The 20,479-nt window shown below is 38.8% G+C and overlaps 1 long non-coding RNA gene across 2 annotated transcripts in view; it reads left to right on the forward strand.

The window, feature by feature from the left end:
• Nucleotides 1–20,479, forward strand: part of LOC112670109 (uncharacterized) — a 48,898-nt gene that overhangs the window by 23,111 nt on the left and 5,308 nt on the right. For both annotated transcript variants that reach the window (XR_003142766.3, XR_003142765.3), the window contains exons 5-6: nucleotides 1,773–1,852; nucleotides 2,305–2,337. This is a non-coding gene — a long non-coding RNA (uncharacterized LOC112670109). The remainder of the gene's footprint in view (nucleotides 1–1,772; nucleotides 1,853–2,304; nucleotides 2,338–20,479) is intronic.

Consider the following 20,479-nt stretch of genomic DNA (forward strand, 5'->3'; position numbering starts at 1 on the left):
AACCTCCCAGTTAAGAATGGGATGTCATATAATTCAACCAGTCATGAAAAATGTAAAGAAATATTTTTGCAGCCTACAGACTTAAGCCTTATTTTTAGAATATTTCTAAGGAATAGTGAGTTAAAACCTTTAGGTTTCATAGAAAGTATTCAGCAATTCTGGGCAATGCAAAAGAAGTATAGAGGAAGAAATGGTCCTTATTCCCAGATACAGTATTCATAGGTTTTTATCTGGAACATATTTTTGCTCTTATGAAATCTGTGCTCTGAAAACAGATCAAATGATGCTGGCAAGAATTTACCAGATGAAAATAAGGGAAAGAGCAAGAAGTATTTACCAAAGAGAAAGTGTTACAAATAAAAGATTTTCCTCTTAAATAATACTTTTAAAAAGTTGGCATTTGAACTAAGCAACTAGCTGATAATTTGGACTACTAGGAAACCTTGTATTTTCTAATGCATTAGATACTTAAATTGATCTTGGGAAAACATTGTTGTTATTTTCAAATTTATTATGATTTAATTGTTCCTTATTATATGCTTAAAAGTATTTTAGAAATTGCAGCTAATACAGAAAACTTACTATATCACTTTGATTCAAGGCAAGAACAGGTATATTTTATTTTTGAAACATTACAAAGACCAGTAAAAGTAGTATAAATATACTATAATGAATCAGAAGAGAGGAAGTAAGTATAGGATTAGGAAATCTTCTTTATGTCCCTAACATTACATAAGTCTGCCTACATCTGTACCATCTCAGATTGAAGGGCACCAACACTATGTTTAAAGACTTAAAAGGGAAAAGACTGCCCTGTTTCCACAGTGTTTTCAGTTTAAATAAAACTGAGGGGATTATATGAGCCAGTTAAAGACTACACGGCTTAAGTATAGGGTAGCCTCCAGCTTTATCATGGTACCTCTCTGTCTCGATCCATTTGGGCTGCTATAACAATGTCATACATTGGGTGGGTTATAAACAACAGAAATTTATTTCTCACTATTCTGGAGGCTGGGAAGTTCAAGATCAAGGCACCAGTAGATTTGGTGTCTGGTGAGAGCTTACTGTGTTCTAACATGGTAGATGGGGGTGGGGAGCTCTCTGAGGCCTCTTTTATAAGAGCCCTAATCTCATTCATGAGGGTTCCACCCACTTCATGACCCAGTCACTTTCTAAAGGTTTCACTTCCAAATACCATTACACTGGGAATTAGGTTTCAACATATGAATTTTGAGGAGATTCAAACATTCAGTCTGTGGCACTCCTGTAATGAAGAAGGACGTGTGTGAATCTCCAGGTGTGAGTGTATATGTGTCTGAGAATAAATGTGTGTGTTTAATTCAGACCAATGCTCCTGTCCAAGAACATGAATAATTGAGAGCTGACTATATTATGATTAGTAGCATTATATTACAGAGTTACCATTAACAAAGGCTGAATCATAAGGACTTGGAAATCTCTAAAGTGAATAAATTAAAACTGCCCATATGGGTGAGGATGCATGAATGTCTCTTATAGGCAGAATAGCTGGCTATTACTATGTGCTTGATACCATTCTGTGCAATGAATATATAGTATCCCTCTCTGTGCTTACAAGAGCCCTAATGAAGTTGGTATCACCTGCCTATTGCAGATGGGGAAAAAAAAACTGAGGAAAAGGTAAGCTAAACTGCTTTCTTGAAACACACCGTTAGAGTCAAGCCAGGTTTGGACCAGTTTGGACTAGCATTGAGAGTTTTAAGGTTTTGAAACTCTTATTTTCTATCTCCCAGGAGCTCTATGATGAATTAAATTAAAGAGCATTTGTGAAACAGTGGTGTGTAGAGCACCCGAAAGGTGTCATGGTAATTTGGTAAGTGTCATAGGATCCAGCAATAATTCCTGAAGCTAGGTAGAGGGGTGCTTCACTGATTTTGAGCATTCATAGAACTGATGGCACATGAGGGAGACATTAGCCGTGAGGAAGCCAATAGCGTTTATTTGAGCAAAAGCATAGAGCCACTTTCAGTGTCTTTATTGGTAATGAGATATAATATGTTTTAACACTACATGAACATGGTGGGGGAATAAAACTTCACTAAAAAAAACTATATTTTTGTTTTTAGTTTAGAAAATGTATCTTATAACATGCAAGATTTAGTTGACTTTGCTAACTTAGCGGTGAAGTTTTAAATATGATCACTATATCGTTTATGTTGTATCTCACATAAGGAAGGTATTTTTCTCAGTTTTAGTTTTAATAAAACCATATTTTGCCTGTCATTTTGATATTCTGGCTTTTCTTTTCTCTTTTCTGTTCTTAAGCCTTAACCTTTCTGAGACTGCTCTTGAACAAAGGTAATTGATGATTTATAATTATCATTTTAATAATTAGTATCTTAGCTGTGAAGTAATAGCCAAGTTGGAGTTCCCCATTTACCTAGCCATCTGGGTTTCCATAGCTGTAGCTGAGCCCTACAATTCCATCCTCACTACCCACAACCACACCACCTGGATGGAGGATTGTGGTTGTGCCTTCGTGGTAGACCATGAGGGCATCTGTGACATCTGTTGTAGAAACCTTGATAGAACACCCAACCTACACTAACCTGAATAGGTCGATAGGTCAAATTGTGTCTTCCATCACTGCTTGCCTCAGATTTGATGGAGCCCTGAATGTCGCTCTGACGGAATTCCAGACCAGCCTGGTACCTTATCCCCACATCCACTCCCTCTGGCCACATATACCCTTGTCATGTCTGCTGAGAAAGTCTACCATGAACAACTTTCTATAGTAGAGATCACCAATGCATGCTGTGAGCCAGCCAACCAGATGCTGAAATGTGACAGTTGCCATGGTAAAAACATGGCTTACTGCCTGTTGTGCCGTGGTTATGTCGTTCCTAAGTATGTCAGTGCTGCCATTCCTACCATCAAGACCAAGCATATCATCCAGTTTGTGGTCTGGAACCCCACTGGCTTCAAAGTCATCATTAATTACTAGTCTCCCACTGTGGTACCTGGTGGAGACCTGGCCACAATACAGCAAGCTGTATGCATGCTGAGCACCACCACAGCCAATGCTGAGGCGTGTGCTCACCTGGGCCACTTGTTTGACCTGATTGATATATGTCAAGCATGCCTTTGTTCACTGGTATGTGGGTGAGGGCATGGAGGAAGGAGGGTTTTCTGAGGCCTGTGAGGACAGGGCTGCCTTTGAGAAGGATTATGAGGAGGTTGGTGTGGCTTCTGTTGAAGGAGAGTGTGAGGAAGAAGGAAAGGGGTACTAAAGTTAAAATGTCACAAAGGTGCTGTTTGTACAGGGAAGCTTATTCTGTGTTAAACATTGTAAAGTTGTGTTCTGACTGGTTAATTTGTATGTAGCAATGTATCCTCTCACATATATTTACCGACTTACACTTTAAACACAATTTTTTGTTATATACCCAAGCTGTCCATATCTCTGATAAGTTTGAGTAACATACTTCCTGTCACAAATGAGAAAAAAAAAAAACCCCGCAAAACCCTATTTGTAAGCTATATTGTTGTTCTGACATTTAAAGCCATTTGAAAAAAATTATAAACATTGTCTCTTATGGTCGGAGAAAAGGGTTTTTGATCAGTTAACAACACATTCTGATTAATATTTACTCCATGTTTTAAGTATGGCTTAATATTTCTAATTGTTAACCATACCAATAGTGTATTCGCTAATAATTTATTGATAGTTTACATTTCTGTTGAAGGATTCTTACTTTTCTGATGTTTCCTTCAACGTGGAGGAAGCTTCACTCATTAATAAAACTTCTAGCTCTTTTCATCCTCTCATTTGTGTCTCTCCAGGGAGGACAAATGATTTCATCTGTTTGGTGAGTTTGAAAGGAGAAATTGAGCACACTTAATCTAGCTCCTTCCCCTCCTGTTTTCTCTGGGGAGAATTACCTTCCGGAAAGCCAACATTCTCCTCAGCTCTTCCCTGCTGTCAGGACAGGCTTGAGGTGATGGGACTGGTGAGTGTCTCACTCTAGGGTTTGGCATCAGGCAGTCTGTTTGCCTGCAGATGTAATCTGTGTCTATGAACCTAGGCTTTATCAGTAGAACATAGTTTTGGTTCTCCATCAGCTGACTCTTGTGTTTCTCAGTTGGTTCAGAACTCAGGGTGGAAGAGAGGTCCCAGCTATCAGACCACCTCCCAGACCCAATGTCTCTGTGTCAGGGAGCTGGGTTTTAGGAAGAAGAACTGCATTCACAAGAAATGCAGTTTGTGAGTTCAAACTATTGCATGAGGATTGAGGTTTCTAGCTTAGTGTGTGCCCTTAGCATTGGTAATTCTGTAGTAACTGCTGAACATGTTTGATTTTCACCACGGCTGGTGGCTAAAAGTTGTGGCAGCTGTGGCCACCGTCAGGAGGCTGCCTATACAGGTGATCATGTTTCCCTAGATGCAGAGGTGCAGGCGCCAGGTTTATGCTGAGGCAGGCCTCTGGCAGATATGTGGGGACCTTAGAAGGCAGACTGCTGAGGGTGCAGGTTTTATTCTAAACCAGCATGGCTGAGGCAAGTGTTTGATTACAGAGAAGAGTCTTCCGCCTATGGCCTTGAGCTCTTGGGGAGCAGGACGATATTTACTATTTGAAAACTGCAGTGCAGCTGGTTTTTGCATGGGCGAAATCTCCATAGTGAGATTCTACCTCTGGCCAACCTACCAGATCTCGGTAGGCGGTGTGGATCAGCTGCCCTAATTTCTGTTCTTTTCCTGTGTTGTTTTGACTGACTTCACAGCCAGGAGAGGAAATGACCGATCCTGAATTCATGAGATTTGTTCACAGCAAAGGCCAGGCACAAAAGTGTATATATACTGTCTGATTCTATTGATATGATGTTCAAAAGCCAGGCATAACTGATTTATGATGACAGATACCAGAATACCTGTTTTTTTTAGGGGATTATCAATTGAATGGGAGCTCAGAGGAGTCTTCTCGGGTGTTGAAAATGTTCAATACCTTGATCTAAGTACTGGTTACTCAGTTATACACACAGATAAGAATTGATTGAAGTATGTACTTAAAAGCTGTGTACTTTATTATATCTCAATTTTAAAAGAATTTATCTGGACATAGATGTACATGGAGGACTTTTCAGTGAAAACTTAGTGCATGTTCCCTGTCTAAAGTATCTGCCTTTTTTGGTCCTGTAATTCCCATTGGATATACAGCCTACTAGGGTGAGAGATCTTGTCAGATTCTATAATATCTTACCATTTTCAAGTTTATTTTTAAATTTTAATTTATTTACATTTGGTGCATTGTTGGTCCCTTTTGGCTGCTCTGGAGACTCAGCTTGTATAAGTGCTATAAGAGAATCCTCATGTAGGGTGCTCACTCCATCCTATTCCTGAGTATTTACCACGCAGTAAGGTCAGTCAAGGCTGGGGCTTTATGTGCTTCAGGGTCTATTTCTGCACCAAATATAAAATATAAATGCTGTATTGCAAATTTCTGCACATACAGAAAAACCACCTAAACCAGAGGTTAGCAACCTTTTTCTGCACAGCGCCAGATAGTCAATATTTTATGCTTTGTGGGCCATATGTACTTAACTTGTCATGGAAGCAGCCATAGACAATACATAAATAAATGAATGTGGCTGTGTTCCAATAAAACTTTATTTACAAAATCAGGTGGTGGGCTAGACCTGACCCATGGGCCAGATTAGGTGGATCAGCACCCAGTCCTCCTGAAAAATTGCAATCATCCTGAAAAATTGACAAGGAAGAGAGATTATCCTATCTTTTTGTTTGTTTTTGCAAACAAACTGAGGCTTGGTGAATTGCTTCCTGTGTTATTCATGGAGTTGTGGGTGATTTCCAACTAGAGCTCAGATGAAGAATTATATTCATGCCATTGACATTTTGTAGTTGTGTTTTAAGGCCCATAGAGTGAGGACCATGTCAGGTAGTGCTTAGCATTCAATTATTTATATTCAATAAATATTTTCTTATTTGAGCAATTTTGTGTAACTTCAGGTTTTGAGATACCTTCTGAGTCAGGCTTCTTCATGAGATTATAATCAGACAATAGGAAATTTGTGGATAAATAGCAAATCAGAAATCAAAGCTTAGATTCTAGTGTTTTCCAAGCTAGCTGTGTAACTAAGCCACTTAACTACTCTGGATGAAGCTTCATGTAGGACTCATTCGTAGGTATCTAAAATTTAAAAGAGGCTGCCAAAAGAAGGCAACATTCTGACTTAAGTTTAATGGAGCCAAATGGCACACAAATGAAGGTGATAATAATTAAAGAGGGTTTGATAATTCTCAGATCAAACCCTGTCACTATCTTTTCCTTGTTAATTAAAATGTCCATGTGACTATAACCATACTAAGTCATGTGAAAGGCCCTGTCAATCATCTCTCATTCTTCTGAAGCCAGTAACAGGCTAAAGAGAGTGTTTTCATATCAAGAGATAAGCATAGTCACTGTTAAATACTCTCCTATGAAAGGATGCAAATACATATTTCTTTTTCCTCTGTGCTTTTGAGCTCTACCTAAGAATAAATAGACACTCATTTGTTGCATACATATATAAAAGAACTGACAGGCAGTGGTTTGAATTGTGGCTTTATTGCCTTTATTTAGATTTTATTAATTAAACCAGAATTCACACCAAAAAATGTATGCCACAGGTGCTGCCCCCAGGGGCTGCATGTGAATACTGTATTGTTCTTATTTTGTTCTGATGCCTCTCACCTTTCAGAGGATGTAGAGCAAGTACTCAGAGAAAGGAAGGAGGCAAAAATGATGTTTTGTTGTGTAAATTATCTACTCTTGTTGCAAAAAAATATTTTAAGGGGAAAGTATTTATTATATTGTCCTTCATTTTAAAAGAATGTAACACTTGTTGTTTTTGTTTTTTTGTTTTTGAGAAGCTTGGCCAGTTTGAAAATCACAGCGTCACTGAGGACCCCCATGGGAAAGTGAGGAAAGTAGGGTGGCAAAGGAATGCTGAAAATCTTTGTCTTTCTTCATGAGTTCATTTAGGGCTTTGTAACTTTCATTTAGGGCCAGGACTGCAAGACACAAATATTACTCATTTGCATATTCTAAGGGCATCTTGCTGGAAACATATTCACAGTCTTTGTTCTCCAAATTATTCCCCTTCTGAGGAATCCTCCTCACGTATGAATTTGATCATGTCCCTCAGCTGCTTTAAAATCCTTTAAGGGGTGCCAGTTAAATATCTGACTCTTGATCTAAGCTCAGGCCTTTTTTTTTTTTCTTTTTAAAAGATTTTATTTATTTACTTGAGAGTGAGCAAGAGAAAACGTGAGCACAAGTTGGGGGAGAGTCAGACTCCCCATGGAGCAGGGAGCCCAACATGGAGCTCCATCCCTAGGCGGGCCTAAGATCATGACCTGAGCTGAAGCAGATGCTTCACTGATTGAGCCACCCAGGTGCCCCTCAGGACAGGTCGTTGATATCAGGATCATGGGTTCAAGCTGGGCATGGAGTCTACTTAAAAAAAAGAAAAAAAAAATCCTTCAAGTGTTCCTCATTGCCTAGAGGAAAATGTATACATTCCTTAGCTTGAAACATAGTCCTTTCATGATCTTGTTCTCTTCAAATTTTATTATGTTCTATTTCCACATGCATCTTGAACTGCAGTCAAAGTAGACTCTAGCTCTACATGCCAAACTATTTCCATACTCTGTGCCTTTGCCCATGCTATGACTTCTCTGTAGAAAACCATTTCTCAGGACCCCTGGGTGGCTCAGTGGTTGAGCATCTGCCTTCAGCTCAGGGTGTGATCCTGGGTCCTGGGATGGAGTCCCACATGGGGTTCCCCACAGGGAACCTACTTCTCCCTCTGCCTGTGTCTCTGCCACTCTCTGTCTCTCATGACCTCTGGCAACCCCCATTCTGTTCTCTGTATACAGATAGGGGTTTTTAGAGTGTAAACTATGTTTCATTCATCTTTGTATTTCTTTCTTTTTTTTTTTTTTAGGATTATTTATTTATTTATGAGAGACACACAGAGAGAGAGGCAGAGACACAGGCAGAGGGAGAAACAGGCTCCATTGCAGGGAGCCCCATGCCGGACTCGATCCCGGGACTCCAGGATCACGCCCTGGGCCGAAGGCAGGCACTAAACCGCTGAGCCACCCAGGGATCCCTCATCTTTGTATTTCTTTTACTAATATAGTGGCTTGTGGTAACACTTCATAAATATCTGGTAGATGAGCAGAGGACTGATGGTTAAGTGGATGAAGTGGTATAACGATCCAGTGGAGGCCCAGGACTCAATTTCCATTTATCACTGTATAAGACAAAAGAAACCTTGAAGCTGTGAGCAATGCCAAAGACTTAGAGCTCCTCTCTGTTTAGATGAAGGTCTAGTGAGATGACAAAGGAAATCAGAGCTGTTGCTCAAAAGCTGACCTGGGATTAGCATAGTAAAACATGCACTCATGAAGTCCTTAGTTCATTTGTTTATTATTTAACAAATATTTATGGAGCCGTGAATTCTCATCTGAAGCTTGTGAGGCCAGATGCGTATCAGAATTCAGATGTTCTCAGATTTTAGAATAGTAATGTACCATGTAAAACGGGATCTAGGGCAGCTCTATGTAATAAAGCCCATTAATAGTTCTGCAGAAAAGTGTGTTTACATTTGCAATACATTGTAGGATAAATGAAAACTGTAAATAAGCTTATGCCAGTTCAGGTCAGTTTCCGACTTCAAATGAATTCAGGGCAGGTCAGTTTTTGCTGCCAACTCTGTTATAGAACACTTTCCATTTTCAGAGCTTTTTGGGTTTTGGAATTGTGGATAAGGGATTGTAGAACTATAACAATGTTCCTCTTAAAAAATTTCCTTCAGAAGAAGAAATTTAGAAAAATATCCAACAAATATATAGTCTATCAGTGATTCTCAATATGGTTTATTTAATAAAAGCCATCTCAAGGAATATTATTAAAATCTGAAGAAACAATGAATTTAAATGTACTTTTTATTAAAAGATAAACCTTGGTATCCCATGTGTTCTTCTTAGCCAGTAGCAAAGTAGATCTAATTAGTAGGATAGAGGGTTTCTAATTCTGGAGCAGCTGTTTTTTGCGATCTTTACTGTGGGAAAAAAATTGGTGAAGGTCAGGGCAAGGGGGCAGCAGTAAAGGAACAAAAGGAAGTAGCTACAATTAGAGGTGGTACTGTTCCAGGGTCTGGTAATTAAATTTGCACTGTACCTGTGAATGCACCAGAATTATTAATTTTTCCTGTCATTTAACACTGGACATTCCTTTATCTATGTAGGGTCCATTTCTTCACAGCAAAAATAAAAAAAGTAGATACAAGGAACAACTACACTGTGTATATGATAGAGAACAATATCTTCTCAAAAAATTTAAGCCTCATTGTCCCTGTCCAGGTGGTATTTAGCGTTGTACCACTAGGTAAAACACTTCTTAAAAGCTATTATGAAGAATACTAATATTTCCTTCAATTGTCTTGGTTCCTAATTTTTTTTTTTTTTTTTGAGAGAGTGCGTAGTGGGGACAGGCAGAGGGAGAAGGAGAGAGAGAATCTTAAGCAGGCTCCATGCCCAGCACAGAGCCTGATGTGGGGCTTAATCTCATGACCTGAGCTGAAATCAAGAGTTGGACACTTTAACCAACTGAGGCATTCAGGTACCCCTGCTTCCTAAAACTCTTTAAACTGTTCATCACTAGTCTCCAATTCTCTTGGTTTTTGTAGGGAAATGACTCTGTAGTGGAGCTATTTTTATGAGGAGCTTCTTCAGAACTTACCAAGGTGTCCTGTTAAATGTTTCACAGAGAGGAGCTTGAGATATATGTAAATCTTGCATCCTCACATGGATTGGTATTATATTGACAGTCTAATGGTGCAGAGTTCATTGGGTCTCAGCATTCTCTCTCTCCCGTTTCCTTTTGTCCTTGTTTTCTCTGTCCCTAGTCACCTCACCCTGCTTTGCCTGTCCTGGCCAGCTCACTCCATCCTGTCAGCCTCATATTCTTTCTGCATTTAGTCCCTGCTTTTATCAATAATGGTTTATCAGCTGAGACCTTCAGGGTTGGCCTGGAGAACATCCTGGGTCTTTTACCAAAAGAAGGTCTTTTCCTTGTACCATCTGCATGGAATTGTCAGTCTCTCTTCTGAGCTCTTGCATAAGACCAGACACAGCTGATTCTCCTTATGTTCATATGGGGTTAACCATGACAAAGGGAAGCTTAGGACCTTTTCCCACCATACTTACACTTAGAAGGAGCAATTGGGAAGAGAGATACTACCGTCTTGGTCTAAATATTCAGATTGATAAGAATGACAGCATACAATTTATACTCCCCCCTGCTGTGCCCCCTGCCCTTGGGCTTGGGCTTGGGCTTCTACCCTTCATTTGCTCTGATGGTACTGAGACTACTTTTAGAAAGAAAGAAAGGATCATCTATGTTCAGAGTGCTAGGTCATAAGGCCTATACAGAAAGGGAACTTTTAATTTAGGCATAATCTCCAAGTAAGGGATGAAGGGCTTTTCCTTATATATGGATTTCAGGGGTCAAAATAGGTGGAAGACTAACTTTCACAGGGTTGGGTGATCTCGATAGAACTAAAGACATTCATCTGTGCTCCCTTCGACAGCACATGTACTAAAGACATTCATCTACATGCGAGGCTGGCCCCTGAGGAGAGCATATCTCTGTAGGGTCCCAGCAAGAGCAAGGAGTAGAAAGTGTCATTGCATTGGAAACAAGCTCATACTCAAACTCTTTTCTAGAAGGTGTCAGTTATTATTGAGCACTTCTTAAAATCTGAGCACCATGACTCCAGGCCTCTTACAAGCAGAGAGTTTAGAAAAAGGCCCTGTGGGAGTAATGAGTGCAGAAGTCATTTATTGAGCACACACAACTCCAAGTACTGAGCTAAGCAGGTCACATGAATTCCTTAATCTCCACAATGCTTCTGAAAGAGGGGGACTGTTAATATCGCCCATTGGATGAATGGGACCACTGGGGCCTAGAGGGGTTCCATAGGTCCTAAAGGTCACATGGTTGTCCAGTGGGGGGCAGACAGGCTGTCAACAGAACCACCTGCTCAGGCCTGTAGTGTATATGGTGGAGGAGAGCTCTGAATCATAGCCTTTTGCCTGATCCTTTAGCATCAGTAGCCTGAGGCTTGAATCCTGATTCTATAAGTTACTACTTCTTTGTCTTCGGTCACTTTCCAAATCTCTCAGAGGCTCACTTTCCTCATTTTTTAAATGGAAATAAAATCTACCTTGAGCAATTGGGATGGGGATGAAACGAGGTGAATAGAAGTGCCAGGGCATTCAAAAACTCGTAGTGTTGGTATCAGTGAGGAGATCTCTGACAGAAGCAATATTTAGATACAGATTGGAAGCTCTCAACTTAGAGCTAGCAAAAGCGAACAGCGCATGGATATTCTCAAAATCATTTATATTTGATGTAGAATGCATTGTACATCTTTCCTCAAGCTGATTTACCTCATTAATTACCCACCACCCTGGCACGTATGGAATTACCTCCTTTTCAGCCACTGCTGAGGGCTTGTTTGGTAGGGATGGTGGGCGGGAAGCATTCTGAGTAGTTGTGAATAAATGTGTTCAGGGAATTCAGCTACAGTGAGAGTGATCCCCAAATTGATTATCTATAAAGAAGAAATCCTTCGAAGTTTTATTTTTCCTTAGGTGTTCATTGCTTACCCTTAGACTTTTTATCACTTTCTGTGTGCTCTGTAATCTTGGCAGAACCAAAACAAGTTTGCTTCCCCTGACTGTTCACAAATTGCAATACGATTGTCTCTTTGATATTATATAGTATGTTGTATCCTCTCCCATAGGCACTGGGAGATTCTGTTTTCTCAGATTTCACTTTATCTCCTCTATAATGTCTAGGAGAAAAATGAAACCACAGCAGTGTTCTCATTGATCAATCCTTTTAAGTCTTTCCTTTTGCTTCTTGGTAGTGTGACCTCTTATCTTGGCTCTGTGACCTTTAATGTTTGGATATTGAAAGGCACCTCTTTTGTTTTTATTGAAATACTGACTACATAATGCCTTTTCATCTTAATAAGCAACAAACAAACCAATAGAGCCTGGAACATTGCCTTCGTCACCCATTGTTTGCTTCCTAGCCTGTAATACTGGGGTTGTAAATTCTGTACAATACACTTGAGACATCCTGTAAACCACAGTAATTACCATAGAACAAGCCTTCCTCTAACACTGGGTTGATAAACAGCTACACCCCAAATAAATTGGTTTTAAGTCTGTATTAGCCCTTCAAGCTCATGTTGAATAAGTAGGTCACACAAAAAATGACAAGCAGTAGCCATTACATCATCTCAGGATGCAAACAAGTGGTTTGTGTGGGTGTGAGTGGGAATAAATACCACCACCATGTGTAGTAACATACCTTAAGCTGAAGGGAGACAGGGGAGCTGGTACTGCCACTCCTGAGCACCTCCACCCCCATGACCAGATACTGGTATTCATTCTCAATCATCATCCTCAAAAGAGCTTTGTGGAGAAAAATATAAGGCTGTGCATTGATTGAGTCTTTGAACTCAATGGTCTGTGACGAGGCCATTTTAGCATAGGCACTTATAAAAGAAAAGTCTGATTTTTAAAGTGAGTCTAGAAAATTAGTATATCCTATGAAAATACAGATACTCTATTTGTAAACTATCTTGTTCTGATGTAGGAAGAACAGCTTCACCCCATGAGGCCTGCCAGGCAGAGCCTTGTTAATGACCCATAGTCAGGCCTGAAAGATCACACATAGGATTTTGACCTGGAGTCAGACTCATCAGTTATTATGTGCTTTACATTGAATAAGCCATGGGCTATCATGAATGTCTTTAACCCTTTACAAGAAGACTTAAATGCCCTAGTTCCTACAGAAGCTATATTATTTCCTTTACATGTTATTTGCATTGTCAGTATAAAGTAGGTATTATCCCCAGTTTCACAGATGAAGAAATGGAGGCTGAGAGTCCATAACCCATCCAGGGTCATACACCTAATCAATGACAGGACCAGAGTTTGAATTTGGATCGTTTTGACAGTGAAACCCATGCTCTTTCCTCTGGCAAATGTCATCTGTGTGAAGTCCAGGGAGAATAATAAATTAATAAATTTCTGTCTATCATCAAAAAAGCTTATACTCTTGTTGGTGAAATAAGACGTTTAAATAAGTTATAAAGAGAAAAGATTAAGTAAGTTTTATTGCATACAAAAATGCCAGTCAACTGGTCTACCCTATATAGTTCACTTGGCAAACTATCCTGTCCTGCCACACAATATGGTTTGTACTGGAGAGCAGAAAACCGGCAGGCTACAGCCCAGCCCGTGGCCAAAGCTAGTCATGCTCGTTTGTTTACATACCATCCATGACTGCTTTCTTGTTGCAGTGGCAGAGGTAAGTAATTGCAACCAAGATTATATGGCTCATAAAGCTGAAAATATTTACTATCTGGCCCTTTATAGAAAAGGTTTACCAATCTCTGGTGTAAAGTATAAAAATGAACAAATAGCAGTAATGAACATATAACAAATGAATATAGCAGAACAAGCCATCTGCTTTAAATGTGTCTTTAGTTTCTTTCCAGGAAGAATTGAATGCCTTAGTTCTTACAAAAGGTATATTATTTCCATTACCTGTTATCAAAAACATAATAAATATGTATTTTAAGACTGGCGAAAATATATGGGTTCTAGATTGTTTTATTGGTTGATTGATTCATTTCTTGTATTTCAGGCAGTAAGTTTTGTTGAAAAACTAAAACCAAAAGTGAACAGGAGAGACTTTGGCATGCCTCACTCTTCAAATTTCTAGTTTTGATGAACCTAATAGCCAAATGCAAAGTGAAGGAGGATATTAATCCTAATAGCTGGAGTTCACATTTTTTATTATACATATGGGAAAATATTTTACATATAGATTGCATTCTCTTGGCTCTTTATCAACAACATCCTTAATTACCTGAAGCCTTTACATTCTTTAGCCTGGTGACTGGTTTTCAAATATCATGTAGTGATTAGCCAGAGTGGAAAACAGGAAATATGGCAACAGTGTGACACAGAGGAAGCCTGGAGTTCTAATCTTGGCTATGAAGCTCACTGACTAAATCAGACATTTAATCTCTCTCTGCTCTCATTTCCTGTAACCTGCATTTGGAAACGTACAGCTTGTGTGTGTAGGAGGAGGGCCTCCAAACTTTATTCCTACCTACTTCCTGTCTGAAAACCTATTTACTTTCCCATATCCTTGGGATCCTTAATGGCAGAATGAACCCAGTGAGTTATTAATTTCAGTATCTGTTTAGAGACTGTTCTAAAAGCATGTCGGCCTCTTTCTGGCTGTAAAGTGAAGTATTTTAGGAGGTTGGTTGGGCTGAACCAGGAAAGAGGGAGGCTATGGTGTGTTATAGAACTAAATTCTTCACCTTGTCAAAGTCTGCTGTTCTCGGTAAGCCTGGTTGGGGAAAAGAAATGGGATGGGAACATTCCCTCTGATTTATAGAACTTGTAAGCTCTCTGTTCCCAGAAGTGTCTGCTCCATTCAGATGACCAATCAGTGTTTAGCTTGAGTCTCCAAATCACCCACTATGGCCTAGTCAACTTCTACCACATATGACTGGTCAACCTGAGACCTATGGCTTTCACCTGTAAGCTGCTGCTCCAGTGAGTTTGGAAGCTTAGTTCCCTGGAGTCTGTGGATGCTAGACTGAGAACCTCCTTCTAAAGTCCTGGGGTCACTGTTCTTTCTCTTTAGTGTTGAGCTGGGCTCTCAGCATTCCTTTTAGGGTTGTTTCCTAAACCCCCAACAGCATTTCTAGTCCTGACTTTTTCTAAGGCACAAGGAGAAACTGGCCTCACTTGAATAGTCCTTGTGAAGTCTCTCAGGACAATTCTTTGTATGGCAAGGAGAGAGAGAACTTAGTATATTTTCCATAAGGGTTTTTTTAGGGGTTGCTAGTTTAATGTTTTTCAGTTCTTTTATATCATAGACTTCATTGACTTCTTATATTATGTGTTGCTAAGGGAGGTATATAAAATTTCTATGAGACTTTAGATTTGTCAATTTCTTTTTTGTAATTCTGTCAATTTTTGCTTTGAAAAAGTTGAAGCTACAACTTAGATGCACATAGGTTCAGGATTGTTATATCTCCTTGGTGAAATTTTCCTTTTTTTAAATCTTTCCTATCCTTTTTTTTTTTGTCCAACAGTCTATGTTGTTTAACATTTTCTTGGTATATCTAATCTTTTCATCCTTATATTTAATTCACTTTATTTTGCTGATATAAAAAACATGGGCTAGATCACAGCAGAATTCTGAGTTCTCTGCAATGACAATAAATATGGATCAGGAAACTGCTAATCAGAAGACTAATCTTCCAGAGGTCAGAGTGGCTTTAGCCAAGTTACCCAGGGTGGCAGCCATATACCATTGATCAAATGCAGCCTGTCGGGCGGAGGAACAGAGACATTGCCACAAAAGAAAGAAGGGATCAGATGCACAAGCACAGAGTCACAGTGCCCAGCCATCTTGCAAGGGGAGAATAGGGTTTGCTGAATTTTTCCCCAGTAGTCTTCCCTCAGATAATGGTTGCCTTGCCTAGATGATACCATGAATGGCAGTTACTACTTCCTTGGGGCATTTGCCATCTAAATCAGTAGGTCATGAGTCATTATGGTTCCTATTAACCACTTTTATGTCTCTGAAAGACTGCCATTTTTAGTATCTAATTGTCAAGAAATGGCCCCATAAGGAAAGTCAACGAAGGAAAAGAGATCACGTACAGGAACTTCATCATGTCTTTGACCAGATGGCCCAGCTTGGTGTCCAAGACCAGTTCGCATCCCTATACTTGTCCTCTCTGCCTGTTCTAAGCACCAGTATCATCTACAATCTTTAGCCTTTGGTGATTTATTGGAGAAGCAGTAGTGTACCTTTTCTATTAATTTATTTTCGCTTTTCTGTATTCATATGTTTTCAATATATCTCTTTTAGCTTACTGTTGATTTGAAAAATTTAATATAAAAATTTCCTACTATGAACTATCAAGTTTATCTATTCATATTTATTACGATTATTAAAACATATGATTTTATTCGTTATACATCCCATTTGTCTTTATTTTGCTATTCCCTTATTTTGGATGTTTTTATTTTTCCTTCCTTCCTTCTCTATTCCTTCTTCTCCCTATTACTGTTTTGATACTATATATTTTGTTTCTATTTTTGTGGTAACCTTTAAAATTTAACATACATGATTGATTTAACAAAGACTAAAGTGATATCTCTACCTTTCTCAAAAACTTATGTTTTAATTCTACTTTCCCCATTTTATTTATTTATTTATTTATTTATTTATTTATTTATTTATTTATTTTTATTTATTTATTTTTTTTAAGACACAGAGAGAGGCAGAGACACAGGCAGAGGGAGAAGCAGGCTCCATGCAGGGAGCCCGACGTGGGACTGGATCCCAGGTCTCCAGGATCACTCCCCAGGCCAAAGGCGGCGCCAAACTGCTGAGCCACCTGGGCTGTCCCCCATTCCATTTTTAATATTGTTCCCCTGCTTCAGTATTTTAGAACTACCTCAATTGTAACCCTCCCTTAATGTTGTTTATTTTATTTTTAAAGAATATACTTAGTATATTTACCTAATGTTTACTGATGATATGGCTCACTTTTCCTTCGCTTATTCCTTCCTTCTTGGCCCAATTTTCTTCATCTTTCAATTCTTTCCATAAAGATCTGCAAATGATAATTTTTTTCAACTTTGTTTTTCTGAAAATGTTTATCATTGCACTGTCACTCTTCAATGAAAGCTGAGCTGGATTTAGAATTTTAGGACTTTGAAGACATTATGAATGTTGCTATTGGGAACTAAATGTCATAGCTGTGCAGGTAATCTGTCTTTCACTCTTTGTTTTTGTTACTTTTAAGATTTTCTCTATGATGTACTGCAGTTTCACTACCATTTTTCTAAGTGTAGGTTTACTTTTATTTATCCTGTTCTGTACTTGGAGAACCCTTTAAATCTGAGGACTTATGTTTTTCTTGAATCCTGAGTCCTTTACTTCTGAAACTGAGTTAAAAAGATCTCTGTCTTTGTCTCTCTTTATATATATATACATATATATGTATGTCTTTCAAGTCTATAGTCTACAATTATTAAACTCTTTTCACACTTTTTATAATTTAATTTTTCTGTGCTGAATTTTAGTGTTTATTCAAATTATCCAAGCTGCTTATAATTTTACAAATCAAGCACTAAATAAATATTAGCTATTATTATACTTTAATAACTTCTAACATGCTGATTGTATAGTCTGTCAGGTAGTTCTAATATCTTGGATTTTTGGAGGTTTTCATTTTCCTGTGGTCACATCTGCTGACTCCCCTTAGAGTAGATTGTTTCTTAGTAAAATTCGTAATTTTTAAATGTTTGGCTCATTTTCAGTTGTTTGTTTTTATTTTTTTTAAAGATTTATTTATTTATTCATGAGAGACACAGAGAGAGAGGCAGAGGGAGAAGCAGGTTCCCATCGGGAGCCTGTTGCAGATTCTATCATGGAATTCCAGGATAACGCCCTGAGCCAAAGGCAGATACTCAACTGCTGAGCCACCCAGGCATCCCAACCAGCTGTTTGTTTTCAATGTGGGAATCTCAAGTGCTTTTGAGGGCTTCATTTCTATCAGTTCTGGTTTGAGGTAAAATTTTACATTAATTTCTCAACTGCAGAATCTAGATGTGCTCATGGTATAAGCCTGCAGTTCTTTTTTTTAACAAAACACTTTTTGTATGTTTTTTTTTTTTTTTTTTTTTTTTGCATTTGTCTCTGTGTGCGTGTGTATTGTTTCCCAGAATTAAAGATTCTGTGGAATTTGGAGCCCTTTACTCTCTATGCCTACTGGTAAATTTTTAGTTTGTAGCCAACTGTTCAATATTTGGCTTTTCCTCATGATACAAACAAACAAAACTCAACAAATTTTGAAAACGTATGGAAAAATTCCTTATTTTATTTATCCTGAGGATGGTAATGAATTGACTAGGGAGCTATCAGAAAAGGCAAAAAACAGGGATCCCTGGGTGGCGCAGCGGTTTGGCGCCTCCTTTGGCCCAGGGCACGATCCTGGAGAACCGGGATCGAATCCCACGTCGGGCTCCCGGTGCATGGAGCCTGCTTCTCCCTCTGCCTGTGTCTCTGCCTCTCTCTCTCTCTCTGTGTGACTATCATAAATAAATAAAAATTAAAAAAAAAAGAAAAAGCAAAAAACAAAAATAAAAACACAAACTGACTGGTATAGGATTGATGTAAATAATAGAGACATTCTTGTATGAGATATTTAGCTAAGCCTTCTATTCATTAATGGTGAAAATAGAGTCATTTTATTTTATATATATTTGGAGCTTTGAAGCAGTGAGGATAATCTAAAATTATAGGTTTGCTGGAAGTACCTGGCATTGAGATTTCTTTATAAGTTTTTATTGCTCTCAATAATTAGGTAGATGTTTCTTAACCTTTCTTAGGGAGAGAAGAGTACAATTAACATGCAAAGATTTCTATAAATTTTCACAGAGTCCATGGACCTCTTGGGGCCTACCCAAAGACATTAGGTTAAGACTCTTTGAATCATATGGTATTTGGGCTATGGTTAAAATAAATTCATCATATTTGGGCACTCTTTTTAGAGTTTCTGAAGGGTTTCCAGTCAGGGCACCCATCTCATCCACCCAGCTTCCCAACAATTTGATAAATATTTTAAAAAATGTGTGAAGTCTAAAAAAATCCTCTCTATTTCAAATAAAGGTCAGGTTAGAGGATATGGATAATAGGGAGCCAAGTGTTTCTCCCAACTGAACATGAGGATTAGCCTGATTTACCTACCTGGACCCTGGAAGTCTGGACAGGGCTGATGTCTCTGTTGGAGAAATACTAAGTACCAAGTACTTAGGGTAAGTACTCAGTCAGGGAAGTACTAGTAAGTAGGAAGGCAGGGAAAATAAGAATAGGCTCCCTCTGAAAGAAGGAAAAGAGTGGAGCTCAGCTGTAGATCAGATATATTTTCCAAATTTACCAATGGCAGAGAAAATAAATGATAGAAGCTTGGGAAAAATTCTTCCGTGGGGAGATGAGGAGATGGCAAAATATTTCCCCTGAGCAGCTCTGGTGTAGATGACAGGTGGTAGAGTGTATATAAGAGGGACTAAATAGCTTAAACATTTCCTATGGAAAATGCTCCACGAGAGTGATATATACCCCCAGTTGCCTTCCTAAAATCGATGGTGTTGATTTGTAGCTCTTCATCCCAAGAAGCAAGCATGTATGGAGGCTGATTATGAAGGGCTTATCCTGATACCATTTTGTCTCCCTGGCACGCTCTACCTCCACAGCTTAGAACACAAGTTGCCCAGGCCCCTTGTCCTTATGAAGAGAAATTATGTGCAGTTTACTGAAAAACCTTGAAGTGATACTCTTCTTTAGTTCCATAAGGTTACATTTTAAAGGAGTTTACAGTAGGATTCCAGGGGCTGATAAAAATCACAAAAAGGTCAAACCTGTCTCTTTTAAACATATCACCCTTTTAGTTGAATGCTAAATAAGATGAATCCATTGCTTCCTAAAATTAGTAATTAAAACTTTATTCTTATTCATGTTCCTGAAATCTTAATTTTGTCCTTATAATTTTTGGCCGGTACTCCTTTAAACCACAAATCTGTGACCACTTGGAATTACCTCTTGCTATCCCTTGCCTTAGGTCTTTCATAACTTCAGTCCCTTTCTCCTCTTAGATTCTTTCTCATCTTTCTTGTGTAGTAACTCACCTCATTATGTTTGTAAAGGCCTGTGAAAGATGTTATGTGTATCTATTAAGAATTCTTCAACACATGGTGTAGCTGCTATGGATCTGAAATCTTTGGCTCTAAGTTCACTGGAACTGTGATTAGTATTTCTGGGGCCCAAACAGCTCAGCTACCCGTGTAAGGATTCAGTGGTGACAAACCAGGGCCACAGAGCACAGCTATGAGTTCCTCTGTCAGGATCTCTTCCACTCATGCTCAGTAGTAAACACTGAGTTGTCAGTATTAATACTTGTTTACAAGGAAACTGAAATGACTTTTCCTGGATTCCAAGCCTCCCTTTTGGTTTCATTTCTGGTGGAGCTCTAATTTTTCTCAGACTTCTAGCCTTTTCCCTAAAGCAGTATAGGAGGTTGTTGTAGCGGAACATGTTAAGTGTAAATTGAGATATATTACTCAAGAGTTTTCAGTTAAGTCTTTTTTTTTTTTTTTTAAGTTTTATTTATTTATTCACGAGAGACACAGAAAGAGAGAGGCAGAGACAGAGGCAGAGGGAGAAGCAGACTCCTTACAGGGAGCCTGATGTGGGATTCAATCCCAGAACCCTGGGATCACATCCTGAGCCGAAGACAGACGCTCAACCGGTGA

Source organism: Canis lupus, chromosome 25, assembly GCF_003254725.2.
Source record: "Canis lupus dingo isolate Sandy chromosome 25, ASM325472v2, whole genome shotgun sequence".
Lineage (NCBI taxonomy): Eukaryota > Metazoa > Chordata > Mammalia > Carnivora > Canidae > Canis > Canis lupus.